Source organism: Pan troglodytes, chromosome 1, assembly GCF_028858775.2.
Source record: "Pan troglodytes isolate AG18354 chromosome 1, NHGRI_mPanTro3-v2.0_pri, whole genome shotgun sequence".
Taxonomy (NCBI): Eukaryota; Metazoa; Chordata; class Mammalia; order Primates; family Hominidae; genus Pan; species Pan troglodytes.
Window position 1 is genome coordinate 105,291,173 of NC_072398.2, and position 20,861 is coordinate 105,312,033.

A 20,861-nucleotide genomic window follows, 5' to 3' on the forward strand; every position below is an offset into this window, starting at 1 on the left:
AATGGATTGGAATGGAAACAACCCGAATGGAATCGAATGGAATGGAATGGATTCAACCCGAATGGAATGGAATGGAATTGAATGGAATGGAATGTAATGGAATGCAATGGAATGGAATGGAATGGAATAAACCCTAATGGAATGGAATGGAATGGAATGAAATGGAATGGAATAAACCTGAATGTAATGAAATGGGATGATATGGAAAGGAATGGAATGGAAGCAACCCGAATGGAATCAAGTGCAATGGAATCAACCCAAATGGAAAGGAATGGAATGGAATGGAATGGAATGGAATTGAATGGAATGTAATCAACCAGAATGGAATGGAATGGAATGGAATGGAATGGAAAGGAATGAAATGGAATGCAATCAAAACGAATGGAATGAATTGGAATGGAATGGGTTGGAATGGAATGGAATGGAATGGAATGGAATCAACCCGAATGGAATGGAATGGAATGGAATGGAATGGAATCAACCCGAATGGAATGGAATGGAATGGAATGGAGTAGAATGGAATCAACTGAATGCAATGGAATGTAGTGGAATGGATTGGAATGGAATGGAATCAACCCGAATGGAATGGAATGGAATGGAATGCAACGGAATGGAAACAACCCGAATGGAATGGAATGCAATGGTTTGGAATGGAATGGAATAAACCCTAATGGAATGGAATGGAATGGAATAGAATGGAATGGAACAAACACGAATGGAATGGAATGGAATGGAATGGAATGGAATGGAATGGAATGGAATCAACCCGAATGGAATCAAATGGAATGGAATGGAATGGAATGGAAAGGAATGGAATGGAATGGAATGGAATGGAGTGGGACAGAATAGAATCAACCCGAATGGAAAGGAATTGAATGGAATGGAAAGGAATGGAATGGAATCAACACGAATGGAATGGATTGGAATGGAATGGAATGGAATGGAATGGAATGGATTCAACCCGAATGGAATGGAATGCAATGGAATGGAAGGGAATTGGATGGAATCAACCGGAATGGAATAGAATGGAATGGAATGGAATGGAATCAACCCGAATGGAATGAAATGGAATGGTACAGAATGGAATAAAATGGAAGAAACCCTAATGGAGTGGCATGGAATGGAATGGAATGGAATGGAATCAACCAGAATGAAATGGAATGGAATGGAATGGAATGGAATGGAATGGAATGGAAAGGAATGGAAAGGAATGTAACGGAATGGAATCAAACTGCATGCAATGGAATGGAATGGATAGGAATGGAATGGAAAGGAATGGAATGGTATGGAATGGAATGGAATGGAATGGAATGGAATGGAATGGAATGGAATAGAATGTAATCATCCCGAATGGAATGGAATGGAATGGAATGGAATGGAATGGAATGGAATGGAATCAACCCGAATGGAATGGAATGGAATGGAATGGAGTGGAATGGAATCCACTGAATGAAATGGAATGGAATGGAACGGAAGGGAATGGAATTAACCATAATGGAATGGAGTGGAATGGAATTGAATGGAATGGATTGGAATAAACCCGAATGGAATGGATTGGAATGGAAAGGAATGGAATGGAATGGAATGGATGCAACCCGAATGGAGTTGAATGGAAACTAATGGAATGGTATGGAATGGAATGCAATGCAATGGAATGGAATCAACCCGAATGGAATGCAATTGAATGGAATGGAATGGAATGGAGTTGAATGGAATCAACACGAACGCAATGGGATGGAATGGAACGGAATGGAATGGAATGGAATGGAATCAAACCGAATGGAGTTGAATGGAATCTAATGGAACGGAATCAAACCGAATGGAGTTGAATGGAATCTAATGGAACGGAATGGAATGGAATGGAATGGCATGGAATTAACCATAATGGAATGGAGTGGAACGGAATGGAATGGAATGGAATGGAATGTAGTAAGCACGATTGGAATTGAATGGAATGGAATGCAATGGAATGGAATGGAATCAACCTGAATGGAATGGAATGAAATGGAATGGAATAAACCTGAATGTAATGAAATGGGATGATATGGAAAGGAATGGAATGGAAGCAACCCGAATGGAATCAAGTGCAATGGAATCAACCCAAATGGAAAGGAATGGAATGGAATGGAATGGAATGGAATTGAATGGAATGTAATCAACCAGAATGGAATGGAATGGAATGGAATGGAATGGAAAGGAATGAAATGGAATGCAATCAAAACGAATGGAATGAATTGGAATGGAATGGATTGGAATGGAATGGAATGGAATGGAATGGAATCAACCCGAATGGAATGGAATGGAATGGAATGGAATGGAATGGAATGGAATTGAATGGAATCAACCGGAATGGAATGGAATGGAATGGAATGGAATGGAATGGAATGGAATGGAAAGTAACGCAATGGAATCAAACTGCATGCAATGGAATGGAATGGATAGGAATGGAATGGAAAGGAATGGAATGGTATGGAATGGAATGGAATGGAATGGAATGGAATGGAATGGAATGGAATGGAATAGAATGTAATCATCCCGAATGGATTGGAATGGAATGGAATGCAATGGAATGCAAATGAATGGAATCAACCCGAATGGAATGGAATGGAATGGAGTGGAATGGAATCAACACGAATGGAACGGTATGGAATGGAATGGAATGGAATGGAATGGACTGGAATGGAATCCACTGAATGGAATGGAATGGAATGGAATGGAAGGGAATGGAATTAACCATAATGGAATGGAGTGGAATGGAATTGAATGGAATGGATTGGAATAAACCCGAATGGAATGGAATGGAATGGAATGGAATGGAATGGAATGGAATGGAATCAACCCGAATGGAATGGAATGGAATGGAATGGAATGGAATGGAATTGAATGGAATAAACCCGAATGGAATTGAATGGAATAGAATGGAATGGAATCAAACCGAATGGAATCAAATGGAATGGAATGGATTCAAACCGAATGGAATGGAATGGAATGGAATGAATTGGAATGGAATAAACCCGAATGGAATTGAATGGAATGGATTGGAATGGAAACAACCCGAATGGAATCGAATGGAATGGAATGGATTCAACCCGAATGGAATGGAATGGAATTGAATGGAATGGAATGTAATGGAATGCAATGGAATGGAATGGAATGGAATAAACCCTAATGGAATGGAATGGAATGGAATGAAATGGAATGGAATAAACCTGAATGTAATGAAATGGGATGATATGGAAAGGAATGGAATGGAAGCAACCCGAATGGAATCAAGTGCAATGGAATCAACCCAAATGGAAAGGAATGGAATGGAATGGAATGGAATGGAATTGAATGGAATGTAATCAACCAGAATGGAATGGAATGGAATGGAATGGAATGGAAAGGAATGAAATGGAATGCAATCAAAACGAATGGAATGAATTGGAATGGAATGGGTTGGAATGGAATGGAATGGAATGGAATGGAATGGAATCAACCCGAATGGAATGGAATGGAATGGAATGGAATGGAATCAACCCGAATGGAATGGAATGGAATGGAATGGAGTAGAATGGAATCAACTGAATGCAATGGAATGTAGTGGAATGGATTGGAATGGAATGGAATCAACCCGAATGGAATGGAATGGAATGGAATGCAACGGAATGGAAACAACCCGAATGGAATGGAATGCAATGGTTTGGAATGGAATGGAATAAACCCTAATGGAATGGAATGGAATGGAATAGAATGGAATGGAACAAACACGAATGGAATGGAATGGAATGGAATGGAATGGAATGGAATGGAATGGAATCAACCCGAATGGAATCAAATGGAATGGAATGGAATGGAATGGAAAGGAATGGAATGGAATGGAATGGAATGGAGTGGGACAGAATAGAATCAACCCGAATGGAAAGGAATTGAATGGAATGGAAAGGAATGGAATGGAATCAACACGAATGGAATGGATTGGAATGGAATGGAATGGAATGGAATGGAATGGATTCAACCCGAATGGAATGGAATGCAATGGAATGGAAGGGAATTGGATGGAATCAACCGGAATGGAATAGAATGGAATGGAATGGAATGGAATCAACCCGAATGGAATGAAATGGAATGGTACAGAATGGAATAAAATGGAAGAAACCCTAATGGAGTGGCATGGAATGGAATGGAATGGAATGGAATCAACCAGAATGGAATGGAATGGAATGGAATGGAATGGAATGGAATGGAAAGGAATGGAAAGGAATGTAACGGAATGGAATCAAACTGCATGCAATGGAATGGAATGGATAGGAATGGAATGGAAAGGAATGGAATGGTATGCAATGGAATGGAATGGAATGGAATGGAATGGAATGGAATGGAATGGAATAGAATGTAATCATCCCGAATGGAATGGAATGGAATGGAATGGAATGGAATGGAATGGAATGGAATGGAATCAACCCGAATGGAATGGAATGGAATGGAATGGAGTGGAATGGAATCCACTGAATGAAATGGAATGGAATGGAACGGAAGGGAATGGAATTAACCATAATGGAATGGAGTGGAATGGAATTGAATGGAATGGATTGGAATAAACCCGAATGGAATGGATTGGAATGGAAAGGAATGGAATGGAATGGAATGGATGCAACCCGAATGGAGTTGAATGGAAACTAATGGAATGGTATGGAATGGAATGCAATGCAATGGAATGGAATCAACCCGAATGGAATGCAATTGAATGGAATGGAATGGAATGGAGTTGAATGGAATCAACACGAACGCAATGGGATGGAATGGAACGGAATGGAATGGAATGGAATGGAATCAAACCGAATGGAGTTGAATGGAATCTAATGGAACGGAATCAAACCGAATGGAGTTGAATGGAATCTAATGGAACGGAATGGAATGGAATGGAATGGCATGGAATTAACCATAATGGAATGGAGTGGAACGGAATGGAATGGAATGGAATGGAATGTAGTAAGCACGATTGGAATTGAATGGAATGGAATGCAATGGAATGGAATGGAATCAACCTGAATGGAATGGAATGAAATGGAATGGAATAAACCTGAATGTAATGAAATGGGATGATATGGAAAGGAATGGAATGGAAGCAACCCGAATGGAATCAAGTGCAATGGAATCAACCCAAATGGAAAGGAATGGAATGGAATGGAATGGAATGGAATTGAATGGAATGTAATCAACCAGAATGGAATGGAATGGAATGGAATGGAATGGAAAGGAATGAAATGGAATGCAATCAAAACGAATGGAATGAATTGGAATGGAATGGATTGGAATGGAATGGAATGGAATGGAATGGAATCAACCCGAATGGAATGGAATGGAATGGAATGGAATGGAATGGAATGGAATTGAATGGAATCAACCGGAATGGAATGGAATGTAATGGAAGGAAATGAAATGGAATGGAATGGAATGGTATGGAATAAACCCGAATGGAATGAAGTGGAATGGTAATGAATGGAATGGAATGGAATCCACCCAAATGGAATGGAATGGAATGGAATGGAATGGAATGGAATGGAATGGAATGGTATGGAATGGAGTGGAATAGAACCAACCCAAATGGAATGGAATGGAACAGAATGGAGTGGAATTCGATGGAATACAATGGAATGGAATGGAATGGAATCAACCCGAATGTAATGGAATGAAATGGAATGGAACCAACCCGAATGGAATGGAATTGAATGGTATGGAATGGAATGCAATAGAATCAACCTGAAAGGAATGGAATGGAATGGAATCAACCCGAATGGAATGGAATGGAATGGAATGGAATGGAATGCAATGGAATGTAATCAATCTGAAGGCAATGCAATGGAATGGCATGGTATGGAATGGAATGGAATGGAATGGAATCAACCGGAATGGAATGGAATGGATAGGAATGGAATGGAATCAACCCGAATGGAATGAAATGGAATGGTATGTAATGTAAAGGAATGGAATCAACACGAATGAAATGAAATGGAATGGAATGGAATGGAATCAACACGAATGGAATGGAATGGAATGGAATGCAACGGAATGGAAACAACCCGAATGGAATGGAATGCAATTGTTTGGAATGGAATGGAATAAACCCTAATGGAATGGAATGGATTGGAATAGAATGGAATGGAACAAACTCGAATGGAATGGAATGGAATGGAATGAAATGGAATGGAATGGAATGGAATGGGATCGAGTGAAATCAACCCGAATGGAAAGGAATTGAATGGAATGGAAAGGAATCGAATGGAATCAACATGAATGGAATGGAATGGATTGGAATGGAATGGAATGGATTCAACCCGAATGGAATGGAATGCAATGAAATGGAAGGGAATTGGATGGAATCAACCGGAATGGAATAGAACAGAATGGAATGCAATGGAATCAACCCGAATGGAACGAAATGGAATAGTACGGAATGGAATAGAATGGAAGCAACCCGAATGGAATGGCATGGAATGGAATGGAATGGAATGGAATGGATTCAACCCGAATGGAATGGAATGCAATGAAATGGAAGGGAATTGGATGGAATCAACCGGAATGGAATAGAACAGAATGGAATGGAATGGAATCAACCCGAATGGAACGAAATGGAATAGTACGGAATGGAATAGAATGGAAGCAACCCGAATGGAATGGCATGGAATGGAATGGAATGGAATGGAATGGTATGGAATCAACCAGAATGGAATGGAATGGAATGGCATGGAATAGAATGGAATGGAATGGAATGGTATGGAATCAACCAGAATGGAATGGAATGGAATGGAATGGAAAGGAATGAAACGGAATGTAATGAAACCGCATGGAATGGAATGGAATGCATAGGAATGGAAAGGAATGGAATGGAATGGTATGGAATGGAATGGAATGGAGTGGAATGGAATGGAATAGAATGGAATGGAATGAACCCGAATGGAATGGAATGGAATGGAAAGAATGGAATGGAATGGAATGGAATGCAATGGAATGGAATCAACCCGAATGGAATGGAATGGAATGGAATGGAGTGGAATGGAATCAACTGAATGGAATGGAATGGAATGGAATGGAATCAACCCGAATGGAATGGAATGGAATGGAAAGGAATGGAATGGAATGGAATGGAATGCAATGGAATGGAATCAACCCGAATGGAATGGAATGGAATGGAATGGAGTGGAATGGAATCAACTGAATGGAATGGAATGGCATGGAATGGAATGGTTTGGAATGGAGTGGAATGGAGTCAACCCGAATGGAATGGAATGGAATGGAATGGAATGCAATGGAATGGAATCAACCCGAATGGAATGTAATTGAATGGAACGGAATGGAATGGAATCGAATGGAATGGAGTTGAATGGAATCAACCCGAATGCAACGGAATGGAATGGAATGGAATGGAATGGAATGGAATGGAATGGAATCAACCTGAATGGAGTTGAATAGAATGGACTGGAATGGAATGGAATGGAACGGAAGGGAATTAGCCATAACGGAATGGATTGTAACGCAATGGAATGGAATGGAATGGAATTAAACATAATGGAATGGAGTGGAATGGAATGGAATGGGATGGAATGGAATAAACACGATTGGAATTGAATGGAATGGAATGGAATGGAATGGAGTGGAATGGAATGGAATCAACCCGAATGGAATTAAATGGAATGGAATGGATTGGAATGGAATGGAATGGAATGGAATCAACCGGAATGGAGTGGAATGGAATGGAATGGATTGGAATTGAATGGAATCAACCGGAATGGAATGGAATGGAATGGAATGAAATGAAATGGAATGGAATGGAATCTAATGGAATGGAATGGAATGGAATGGAATGGTATGGAATAAACCCGAATGGAATAGAATGGAATGGAATGGAATGGAATGGAATGGAATGGAATCAACCCGAATGGAATGGAATGGAATGGAATGGAATGGAATAAACCCGAATGGAATGGAATGGAATGGAATGGAATGGAATGGAATGGAATCAACCCGAATGGAATGGAATGGAATGGAATGGAATGGAATCAACCCGAATGGAATTGAATGGAAAAGAATGGAATGGAATCAACCCGAATGGAATCAAATGGAATGGAATGGATTCAAACCGAATGGAATGGAATGGAATGGAATGAATTGGAATGGAATAAACCCGAATGGAATTGAATGGAATGGATTGGAATGGAAACAACCCGAATGGAATCGAATGGAATGGAATGGATTCAACCCGAATGGAATGGAATGGAATGGAATGGAATGGAATGGAATGGAATGGAATGGAATGCAATGCAATGGAATGGAATGGAATGGAATAAACCCTAATGGAATGGAATGAAATGGAATGGAATCAACCTGAATGTAATGAAATGGGATGGTATGGAAAGGAATGGAATGGAAGCAACGCGAATGGAATCAAATGCAATGGAATCAACACAAATGGAAAGGAATGGAATGGAATGGAATGGAATGGAATGGAATTGAATGGAAAGTAAACAACAAGAATGGAATGGAATGGAATGGAATGGAATGGAAAGGAATGAAATGGAATGCAATCCACACGAATGGAATGAATTGGAATGGAATGGATTGGAATGGAATGGAGTGGAATGGAATGGAATGGAATGGAATCAACCCGAATGGAATGGAATGGAATGGAATGGAATGGAATGAAGTAGAATGGAATCAACTGAATGGAATGGAATGTAATGGAATGGATTGGAATGGAATGGAATGGAATCAACCCGAATGGAATGGAATGGAATGGAATGCAACGGAATGGAAACAACACGAATGGAATGGAATGCAATGGTTTGGAATGGAATGGAATAAACCCTAATGGAATGGAGTGGAATGGAATGGAATAGAATGGAATGGAACAAACACGAATGGAATGGAATGGAATGGAATGGAATGGAATGGAATGGAATGGAATGGAATGGAATCAACCCGAATGGAATCAAATGGAATGGAATGGAATGGAATGGAAAGGAATGCAATGGAATGGAATGGAATGGAATGTAGTGGGACAGAATGGAATCAACCCGAATAAAAGGAATTGAATGGAATGGAAAGGAATGGAATGGAATCAACACGAATGGAATGGATTGGAATGGAATGGAATGGAATGGAATGGAATGGAATGGATTCACCCCGAATGGAATGGAATGCAATGGAATGGAAGGGAATTGGATGGAATCAACCGGAATGGAATAGAATGGAATGGAATGGAATGGAAGCAACCCGAATGGAATGAAATGGAATGGTACAGAATGGAATAGAATGGAAGAAACCCTAATGGAGTGGCATGGAATGGAATGGAATGGAATGGAATCAACCGGAATGGAATGGAATGGAATGGAATGGAATGGAATGGAATGGAAAGGAATGGAAAGGAATGTAACGGAATGGAATCAAATTGCATGCAATGGAATGGAATGGATAGGAATGGAATGGAAAGGAATGGAATGGTATGGAATGGAATGGAATGGAATGGAATGGAATGGAATGGAGTAGAATGTAATCATCCCGAATGGATTGGAAAGGAATGGAATTGAATGGAATGGAATGCAATGGAATGGAATCAACCCGAATGGAATGGAATGGAATGGAATGGAATGGAATGGAGTGGAATGGAATCAACACGAATGGAACGGTATGGAATGGAATGGAAAGGAATGGAATGGAATGGAATGGAATCCACTGAATGAAATGGAATGGAATGGAATGGAAGGGAATGGAATTAACCATAATGGAATGGAGTGGAATGGAATTGAATGGAATGGATTGGAATAAACCCGAATGGAATGGATTGGAATGGAAAGGAATGGAATGGAATGGAATGGAATCAACCCGAATGGAGTTGAATGGAAACTAATGGAATGGTATGGAATGGAATGCAATGCAATGGAATGGAATCAACCCGCATGGAATGCAATGGAATGGAATGGAATGGAATGGAATGGAATGGAATGGAATGGAATGGAATGAAATGGAGTTGAATGGAATCAACACGAACGCAATGGAATGGAATGGAATGGAATGGAATGGAATGGAATGGAATGGAATCAAACCGAATGGAGTTGAATGGAATCTAATGGAACGGAATGGAATGGAATGGAATGGCATGGAATTAACCATAATGGAATGGAGTGGAAAGGAATGGAATGGAATGGAATGGAATTAACCATAATGGAATGGAGTGGAATGGAATGGCATGGAAGGGAATGGAATGTAATAAGCACGATTGGAATTGAATGGAACGGAATGGAATGGAATGGAATGGAATCAACCTGAATGGAATTAAATGGAATGGATGGAATGGAATGGAATGGAATGGAATGGAATCAAACAGAATGGAGTGGAATGGAATGGAATGGAATGGAATGGAATGGAATGGAATTGAACGGAATCAACCGGAATGGAATGGAATGGAATGGAAGGAAATGAAATGGAATGGAATGGAATGGTATGGAATAAACCCGAATGGAATGAAGTGGAATGGTATTGAATGGAATGGAATGGAATCCACCCAAATGGAATGGAATGGAATGGAATGGAATGGAATGGAATGGAATGGTATGGAATGGAGTGGAATAGAACCAACCCAAATGGAATGGAATGGAACAGAATGGAGTGGAATTCAATGGAATACAATGGAATGGAATGGAATGGAATCAACCCGAATGTAATGGAATGAAATGGAATGGAACCAACCCGAATGGAAAGGAATTGAATGGTATGGAATGGAATGCAATAGAATCAACCTGAAAGGAATGGAATGGAATTGAATGGTATGGAATTGAATGCAATAGAATCAAACTGAAAGGAATGGAATGGAATGGAATCAACCCGAATGGAATGGAATGGAATGGAATGGAATGGAATGGAATGGAATGAAATGGAATGTAATCAATCTGAATGCAATGCAATGGAATGGCATGGTATGGAATGGAATGGAATGGAATGGAATCAACCGGAATGGAATGGAATGGATAGGAATGGAATGGAATCAACCCGAATGGAATGAAATGGAATGGTATGTAATGTAAAGGAATGGAATCAACACGAATGAAATGAAATGGAATGGAATGGAATGGAATCAAAACGAATGGAATGGAATGGAATGGATTGCAACGGAATGGAAACAACCCGAATGGAATGGAATGCAATGGTTTGGAATGGAATGGAATAAACCCTAATGGAATGGAATGGAATGGAATAGAATGGAATGGAACAAACACGAATGGAATGGAATGGAATGGAATGGAATGGAATGGAATGGAATCAACCCGAATGGAATGAAATGGAATGGAATGGAATGGAATGGAATGGAATGGAATGGAATGGAATGGAATCAACCCGAATGGAATGAAATGGAATGGAATGGAATGGAATGGAATGGAATGGGATCGAGTGAAATCAACCCGAATGGAAAGGAATTGAATGGAATGGAAAGGAATCGAATGGAATCAACATGAATGGAATGGAATGGAATGGAATGGATTGGAATGGAATGGAATGGAATGGAATTGATTGAACCCGAATGGAATGGAATGCAATGAAATGGAAGGGAATTGGATGGAATCAACCGGAATGGAATAGAACAGAATGGAATGGAATGGATTCAACCCGAATGGAACGAAATGGAATGGTAAGGAATGGAATAGAATGGAAGCAACCCGAATGGAATGAAATGGAATGGTATTGAATGGAATGGAATGGAATCCACCCGAATGGAATGGAATAGAATGGAATGGAATGGAATGGAGTGGAATGGAATGGTACTCAATGGAATGGAATGGAATCCACCCGAATGGAATGGAATGGAATGGAATAGAATGGAATGGAATGGAATGGAATCAACCCGATTGGAAAGGAATGGAATGGAATGAAACCAACCCGAATGGAATGGAATTGAATGGTATGGAATGGAATGCAATAGAATCAACCTGAAAGGAATGGAATGGAATGGAATGGAATGCAATGGAATGGAATGGAATGGAATCACCCCGAATGGAGTGGAATGCAATGGAATGGAATGAAATGCAATGGAATGTAATCAACCTGAATGGAATACTTTGGAATGGAATGGAATGGAATGCAATGGAATGGAATGGAATCAACCGGAATGGAATCTAATGGAATGGAATGGAATGGCATGGAATAGAATGGAATGGTATGGAATGAACCAGAATGGAATGGAATGGAATGGAATGGAAAGGAATGAAACGGAATCTAATCAAACCGAATGGAATGGAATGGAATGCATAGGAATGGAAAGGAATGGAATGGAATGGTATGGAATGGAATGGAATGGAGTGGAATGGAATGGAATGGAATGGAATGGAATGGAATGGAATGGAATCAACCCGAATGGAATGGAATGGAATGGAATGGAATGGAGTGGAATGGAATCAACTGAATGGAATGGATTGGATTGGAATGAAATGGAATGGAATCAACACGAATGGAATGGAATGGAATGGAATGCAATGCATTGGAATGGAATCAACCCGAATGGAATGCAATTGCATGCAACGGAATGGAATGGAATCGAATGGAATGGAGTTGAATGGAATCAACCCGAATGGAATGGAATGGAATGGATTGGAATGGAACGGAATGGAATGGAATGGAATGGAATCAACCTGAATGGAGTTGAATTGAATGGACTGGAATGGAATGGAATGGAATGGAATGGAATTAACCATAACGGAATGCATTGTAACACAATGGAATGGAATGGAATGGAATTAAACATAATGGAATGGAGTGGAATGGAATGGAATGGGATGGAATGGAATTAACACGATTGGAATGGAATGGAATGGAATGGAATGGAGTGGAATGGAATGGAATCAACCTGAATGGAATTAAATGGAATGGAATGGATTGCAATGGAATGGAATGGAATCAACCCGAATGGAGTGGAATGGAATGGAATGGAATGGAATTGAATGGAAACAACCGGAATGGAATGGAAAGGAATGGAATGAAATGAAATGGAATGGAATCGAATCTAATGGAATGGAATGGAATGGAATGGAATGGTATGGAATAAACCCGAATGGAATGAAATGGAATGGTATTGAATGGAATGGAAGGGAATCCACCCGAATGGAATGGAATAGAATGGAATGGAATGGAATGGAGTGGAATGGAATGGTACTCAATGGAATGGAATGGAATCCACCCGAATGGAATGGAATAGAAAGGTATGGAAAGGAATGGAAAGGAATGGAATGGAATGGCATTGAATGGAATGGAATAGAACCAACCCGAATGGAATGGAATGGAACAGAATGGAGTGGAATTGAATGGAATACAATGGAATGGAATGGAATGGAATCAACCCGATTGGAAAGGAATGGAATGGAATGAAACCAACCCGAATGGAATGGAACTGAATGGTATGGAATGGAATGCAATAGAATCATCCTGAAAGGAATGGAATGGAATGGAATGGAATGCAATGGAATGGAATGGAATGGAATCACCCCGAATGGAGTGGAATGGAATGGAATGGAATGAAATGCAATGGAATGTAATCAACCTGAATGGAATGCTTTGGAATGGAATGGAATGGAATGCAATGGAATGGAATGGAATGGAATCAACCGGAATGGAATCTAATGGATAGGAATGAAATGGAATCAACCCGAATGGAATGAAATGGAATGGAAAGGAATGGAATGGAATGGAATGGAATGGAATCAACCCGAATGGAATGGAATGGAATGGAATGCAACGGAATGGAAACAAACAGAATGGAATGGAATGCACTTGTTTTGAATGGAATGGAATAAACCCTAATGGAATGGAATGGAATGGAATGGAATAGAATGGAATGGAACAAACACGAATGGAATGGAAGGGAATGGAATGGAATGGAATGGAATGGAATGGAATCAACCCGAATGGAATCGGAATGGAATGGAATGGAATGGAATGGAATGGAGTGGAATCGAATGGAATCAACCCGAATGGAAACGAATTGAATGGAATGCAAAGGAATAGAATGCAATCAACACGAATGGAATGGATTGGAATGGAATGGAATGGAATGGAATGGAATGGAATGGATTCAACCCGAATGGAATTGAATGCAATGGAATGGAAGGGAATTGGATGGAATCAACAGTAATGGAATAGAATGGAATGGAATGGAATGGAATCAACCCGAATGGAATGAAATGGAATGGTACAGAATGGAATAGAATCTAAGAAACCATAATAGAGTGGCATGGAATGGAATGGAATGGAATGGAATGGTATGGAATCAACCAGAATGGAATGGAATGGAATGGAATGGAATGGAATGGAATGGAATGGAAAGTAACGCAATGGAATCAAACTGCATGCAATGGAATGGAATGGATAGGAATGGAATGGAAAGGAATGGAATGGTATGGAATGGAATGGAATGGAATGGAATGGAATGGAATGGAATGGAATAGAATGTAATCATCCCGAATGGATTGGAATGGAATGGAATGCAATGGAATGCAAATGAATGGAATCAACCCGAATGGAATGGAATGGAATGGAGTGGAATGGAATCAACACGAATGGAACGGTATGGAATGGAATGGAATGGAATGGAATGGACTGGAATGGAATCCACTGAATGGAATGGAATGGAATGGAATGGAAGGGAATGGAATTAACCATAATGGAATGGAGTGGAATGGAATTGAATGGAATGGATTGGAATAAACCCGAATGGAATGGAATGGAATGGAATGGAATGGAATGGAATGGAATGGAATGGAATCAACCCGAATGGAATGGAATGGAATGGAATGGAATGGAATGGAATTGAATGGAATAAACCCGAATGGAATTGAATGGAATAGAATGGAATGGAATCAACCCGAATGGAATCAAATGGAATGGAATGGATTCAAACCGAATGGAATGGAATGGAATGGAATGAATTGGAATGGAATAAACCCGAATGGAATTGAATGGAATGGATTGGAATGGAAACAACCCGAATGGAATCGAATGGAATGGAATGGATTCAACCCGAATGGAATGGAATGGAATTGAATGGAATGGAATGTAATGGAATGCAATGGAATGGAATGGAATGGAATAAACCCTAATGGAATGGAATGGAATGGAATGAAATGGAATGGAATAAACCTGAATGTAATGAAATGGGATGATATGGAAAGGAATGGAATGGAAGCAACCCGAATGGAATCAAGTGCAATGGAATCAACCCAAATGGAAAGGGATGGAATGGAATGGAATGGAATGGAATTGAATGGAATGTAATCAACCAGAATGGAATGGAATGGAATGGAATGGAATGGAAAGGAATGAAATGGAATGCAATCAAAACGAATGGAATGAATTGGAATGGAATGGGTTGGAATGGAATGGAATGGAATGGAATGGAATCAACCCGAATGGAATGGAATGGAATGGAATGGAATGGAATCAACCCGAATGGAATGGAATGGAATGGAATGGAGTAGAATGGAATCAACTGAATGCAATGGAATGTAGTGGAATGGATTGGAATGGAATGGAATCAACCCGAATGGAATGGAATGGAATGGAATGCAACGGAATGGAAACAACCCGAATGGAATGGAATGCAATGGTTTGGAATGGAATGGAATAAACCCTAATGGAATGGAATGGAATGGAATAGAATGGAATGGAACAAACACGAATGGAATGGAATGGAATGGAATGGAATGGAATGGAATGGAATCAACCCGAATGGAATCAAATGGAATGGAATGGAATGGAATGGAAAGGAATGGAATGGAATGGAATGGAATGGAGTGGGACAGAATAGAATCAACCCGAATGGAAAGGAATTGAATGGAATGGAAAGGAATGGAATGGAATCAACACGAATGGAATGGATTGGAATGGAATGGAATGGAATGGAATGGATTCAACCCGAATGGAATGGAATGCAATGGAATGGAAGGGAATTGGATGGAATCAACCGGAATGGAATAGAATGGAATGGAATGGAATGGAATCAACCCGAATGGAATGAAATGGAATGGTACAGAATGGAATAAAATGGAAGAAACCCTAATGGAGTGGCATGGAATGGAATGGAATGGAATGGAATCAACCAGAATGGAATGGAATGGAATGGAATGGAATGGAAAGGAATGGAAAGGAATGTAACGGAATGGAATCAAACTGCATGCAATGGAATGGAATGGATAGGAATGGAATGGAAAGGAATGGAATGGTATGGAATGGAATGGAATGGAATGGAATGGAATGGAATGGAATAGAATGTAATCATCCCGAATGGAATGGAATGGAATGGAATGGAATGGAATGGAATGGAATGGAATGGAATGGAATGGAATGGAATGGAATGGAATCAACCCGAATGGAATGGAATGGAATGGAATGGAGTGGAATGGAATCCACTGAATGAAATGGAATGGAATGGAACGTTAGGGAATGGAATTAACCATAATGGAATGGAGTGGAATGGAATTGAATGGAATGGATTGGAATAAACCCGAATGGAATGGATTGGAATGGAAAGGAATGGAATGGAATGGAATGGATGCAACCCGAATGGAGTTGAATGGAAACTAATGGAATGGTATGGAATGGAATGCAATGCAATGGAATGGAATCAACCCGAATGGAATGCAATTGAATGGAATGGAATGGAATGGAGTTGAATGGAATCAACACGAACGCAATGGGATGGAATGGAACGGAATGGAATGGAATGGAATGGAATCAAACCGAATGGAGTTGAATGGAATCTAATGGAACGGAATCAAACCGAATGGAGTTGAATGGAATCTAATGGAACGGAATGGAATGGAATGGAATGGCATGGAATTAACCATAATGGAATGGAGTGGAACGGAATGGAATGGAATGGAATGGAATGTAGTAAGCACGATTGGAATTGAATGGAATGGAATGCAATGGAATGGAATGGAATCAACCTGAATGGAATGGAATGAAATGGAATGGAATAAACCTGAATGTAATGAAATGGGATGATATGGAAAGGAATGGAATGGAAGCAACCCGAATGGAATCAAGTGCAATGGAATCAACCCAAATGGAAAGGAATGGAATGGAATGGAATGGAATGGAATTGAATGGAATGTAATCAACCAGAATGGAATGGAATGGAATGGAATGGAATGGAAAGGAATGAAATGGAATGCAATCAAAACGAATGGAATGAATTGGAATGGAATGGATTGGAATGGAATGGAATGGAATGGAATGGAATCAACCCGAATGGAATGGAATGGAATGGAATGGAATGGAATGGAATTGAATGGAATCAACCGGAATGGAATGGAATGTAATGGAAGGAAATGAAATGGAATGGAATGGAATGGTATGGAATAAACCCGAATGGAATGAAGTGGAATGGTATTGAATGGAATGGAATGGAATCCACCCAAATGGAATGGAATGGAATGGAATGGAATGGAATGGAATGGAATGGAATGGAATGGAATGGTATGGAATGGAGTGGAATAGAACCAACCCAAATGGAATGGAATGGAACAGAATGGAGTGGAATTCGATGGAATACAATGGAATGGAATGGAATGGAATCAACCCGAATGTAATGGAATGAAATGGAATGGAACCAACCCGAATGGAATGGAATTGAATGGTATGGAATGGAATGCAATAGAATCAACCTGAAAGGAATGGAATGGAATGGAATCAACCCGAATGGAATGGAATGGAATGGAATGGAATGGAATGCAATGGAATGTAATCAATCTGAAGGCAATGCAATGGAATGGCATGGTATGGAATGGAATGGAATGGAATGGAATCAACCGGAATGGAATGGAATGGATAGGAATGGAATGGAATCAACCCGAATGGAATGAAATGGAATGGTATGTAATGTAAAGGAATGGAATCAACACGAATGAAATGAAATGGAATGGAATGGAATGGAATCAACACGAATGGAATGGAATGGAATGGAATGCAACGGAATGGAAACAACCCGAATGGAATGGAATGCAATTGTTTGGAATGGAATGGAATAAACCCTAATGGAATGGAATGGATTGGAATAGAATGGAATGGAACAAACTCGAATGGAATGGAATGGAATGGAATGAAATGGAATGGAATGGAATGGAATGGGATCGAGTGAAATCAACCCGAATGGAAAGGAATTGAATGGAATGGAAAGGAATCGAATGGAATCAACATGAATGGAATGGAATGGATTGGAATGGAATGGAATGGATTCAACCCGAATGGAATGGAATGCAATGAAATGGAAGGGAATTGGATGGAATCAACCGGAATGGAATAGAACAGAATGGAATGGAATGGAATCAACCCGAATGGAACGAAATGGAATAGTACGGAATGGAATAGAATGGAAGCAACCCGAATGGAATGGCATGGAATGGAATGGAATGGAATGGAATGGTATGGAATCAACCAGAATGGAATGGAATGGAATGGCATGGAATAGAATGGAATGGAATGGAATGGTATGGAATCAACCAGAATGGAATGGAATGGAATGGAATGGAATGGAAAGGAATGAAACGGAATGTAATCAAACCGCATGGAATGGAATGGAATGCATAGGAATGGAAAGGAATGGAATGGAATGGTATGGAATGGAATGGAATGGAGTGGAATGGAATGGAATAGAATGGAATGGAATGAACCCGAATGGAATGGAATGGAATGGAATGGAAAGAATGGAATGGAATGGAATGGAATGCAATGGAATGGAATCAACCCGAATGGAATGGAATGGAATGGAATGGAGTGGAATGGAATCAACTGAATGGAATGGAATGGAATGGAATGGAATCAACCCGAATGGAATGGAATGGAATGGAAAGGAATGGAATGGAATGGAAAGGAATGGAATGGAATGGAATGGAATGCAATGGAATGGAATCAACCCGAATGGAATGGAATGGAATGGAATGGAGTGGAATGGAATCAACTGAATGGAATGGAATGGCATGGAATGGAATGGTTTGGAATGGAGTGGAATGGAGTCAACCCGAATGGAATGGAATGGAATGGAATGGAATGCAATGGAATGGAATCAACCCGAATGGAATGTAATTGAATGGAACGGAATGGAATGGAATCGAATGGAATGGAGTTGAATGGAATCAACCCGAATGCAAAGGAATGGAATGGAATGGAATGGAATGGAATGGAATGGAATGGAATCAACCTGAATGGAGTTGAATAGAATGGACTGGAATGGAATGGAATGGAACGGAAGGGAATTAGCCATAACGGAATGGATAGTAACGCAATGGAATGGAATGGAATGGAATTAAACATAATGGAATGGAGTGGAATGGAATGGAATGGGATGGAATGGAATAAACACGATTGGAATTGAATGGAATGGAATGGAATGGAATGGAGTGGAATGGAATGGAATCAACCCGAATGGAATTAAATGGAATGGAATGGATTGGAATGGAATGGAATGGAATGGAATCAACCGGAATGGAGTGGAATGGAATGGAATGGATTGGAATTGAATGGAATCAACCGGAATGGAATGGAATGGAATGGAATGAAATGAAATGGAATGGAATGGAATCTAATGGAATGGAATGGAATGGAATGGAATGGTATGGAATAAACCCGAATGGAATAGAATGGAATGGAATGGAATGGAATGGAATGGAATGGAATCAACCCGAATGGAATGGAATGGAATGGAATGGAATGGAATAAACCCGAATGGAATGGAATGGAATGGAATGGAATGGAATGGAATGGAATGGAATGGAATGGAATGGAATCAACCCGAATGGAATGGAATGGAATGGAATGGAATGGAATCAACCCGAATGGAATTGAATGGAAAAGAATGGAATGGAATCAACCCGAATGGAATCAAATGGAATGGAATGGATTCAAACCGAATGGAATGGAATGGAATGGAATGAATTGGAATGGAATAAACCCGAATGGAATTGAATGGAATGGATTGGAATGGAAACAACCCGAATGGAATCGAATGGAATGGAATGGATTCAACCCGAATGGAATGGAATGGAATGGAATGGAATGGAATGGAATGGAATGGAATGCAATGCAATGGAATGGAATGGAATGGAATAAACCCTAATGGAATGGAATGAAATGGAATGGAATCAACCTGAATGTAATGAAATGGGATGGTATGGAAAGGAATGGAATGGAAGAAACGCGAATGGAATCAAATGCAATGGAATCAACACAAATGGAAAGGAATGGAATGGAATGGAATGGAATGGAATGGAATTGAATGGAAAGTAAACAACAAGAATGGAATGGAATGGAATGGAATGGAATGGAAAGGAATGAAATGGAATGCAATCAACACGAATGGAATGAATTGGAATGGAATGGATTGGAATGGAATGGAGTGGAATGGAATGGAATGGAATGGAATGGAATCAACCCGAATGGAATGGAATGGAATGGAATGGAATGGAATGAAGTAGAATGGAATCAACTGAATGGAATGGAATGTAATGGAATGGATTGGAATGGAATGGAATGGAATGGAATCAACCCGAATGGAATGGAATGGAATGGAATGCAACGGAATGGAAACAACACGAATGGAATGGAATGCAATGGTTTGGAATGGAATGGAATAAACCCTAATGGAATGGAGTGGAATGGAATGGAATAGAATGGAATGGAACAAACACGAATGGAATGGAATGGAATGGAATGGAATGGAATGGAATGGAATCAACACGAATAGAATCAAATGGAATGGAATGGAATGGAATGGAAAGGAATGCAATGGAATGGAATGGAATGGAATGTAGTGGGACAGAATGGAATCAACCCGAATAAAAGGA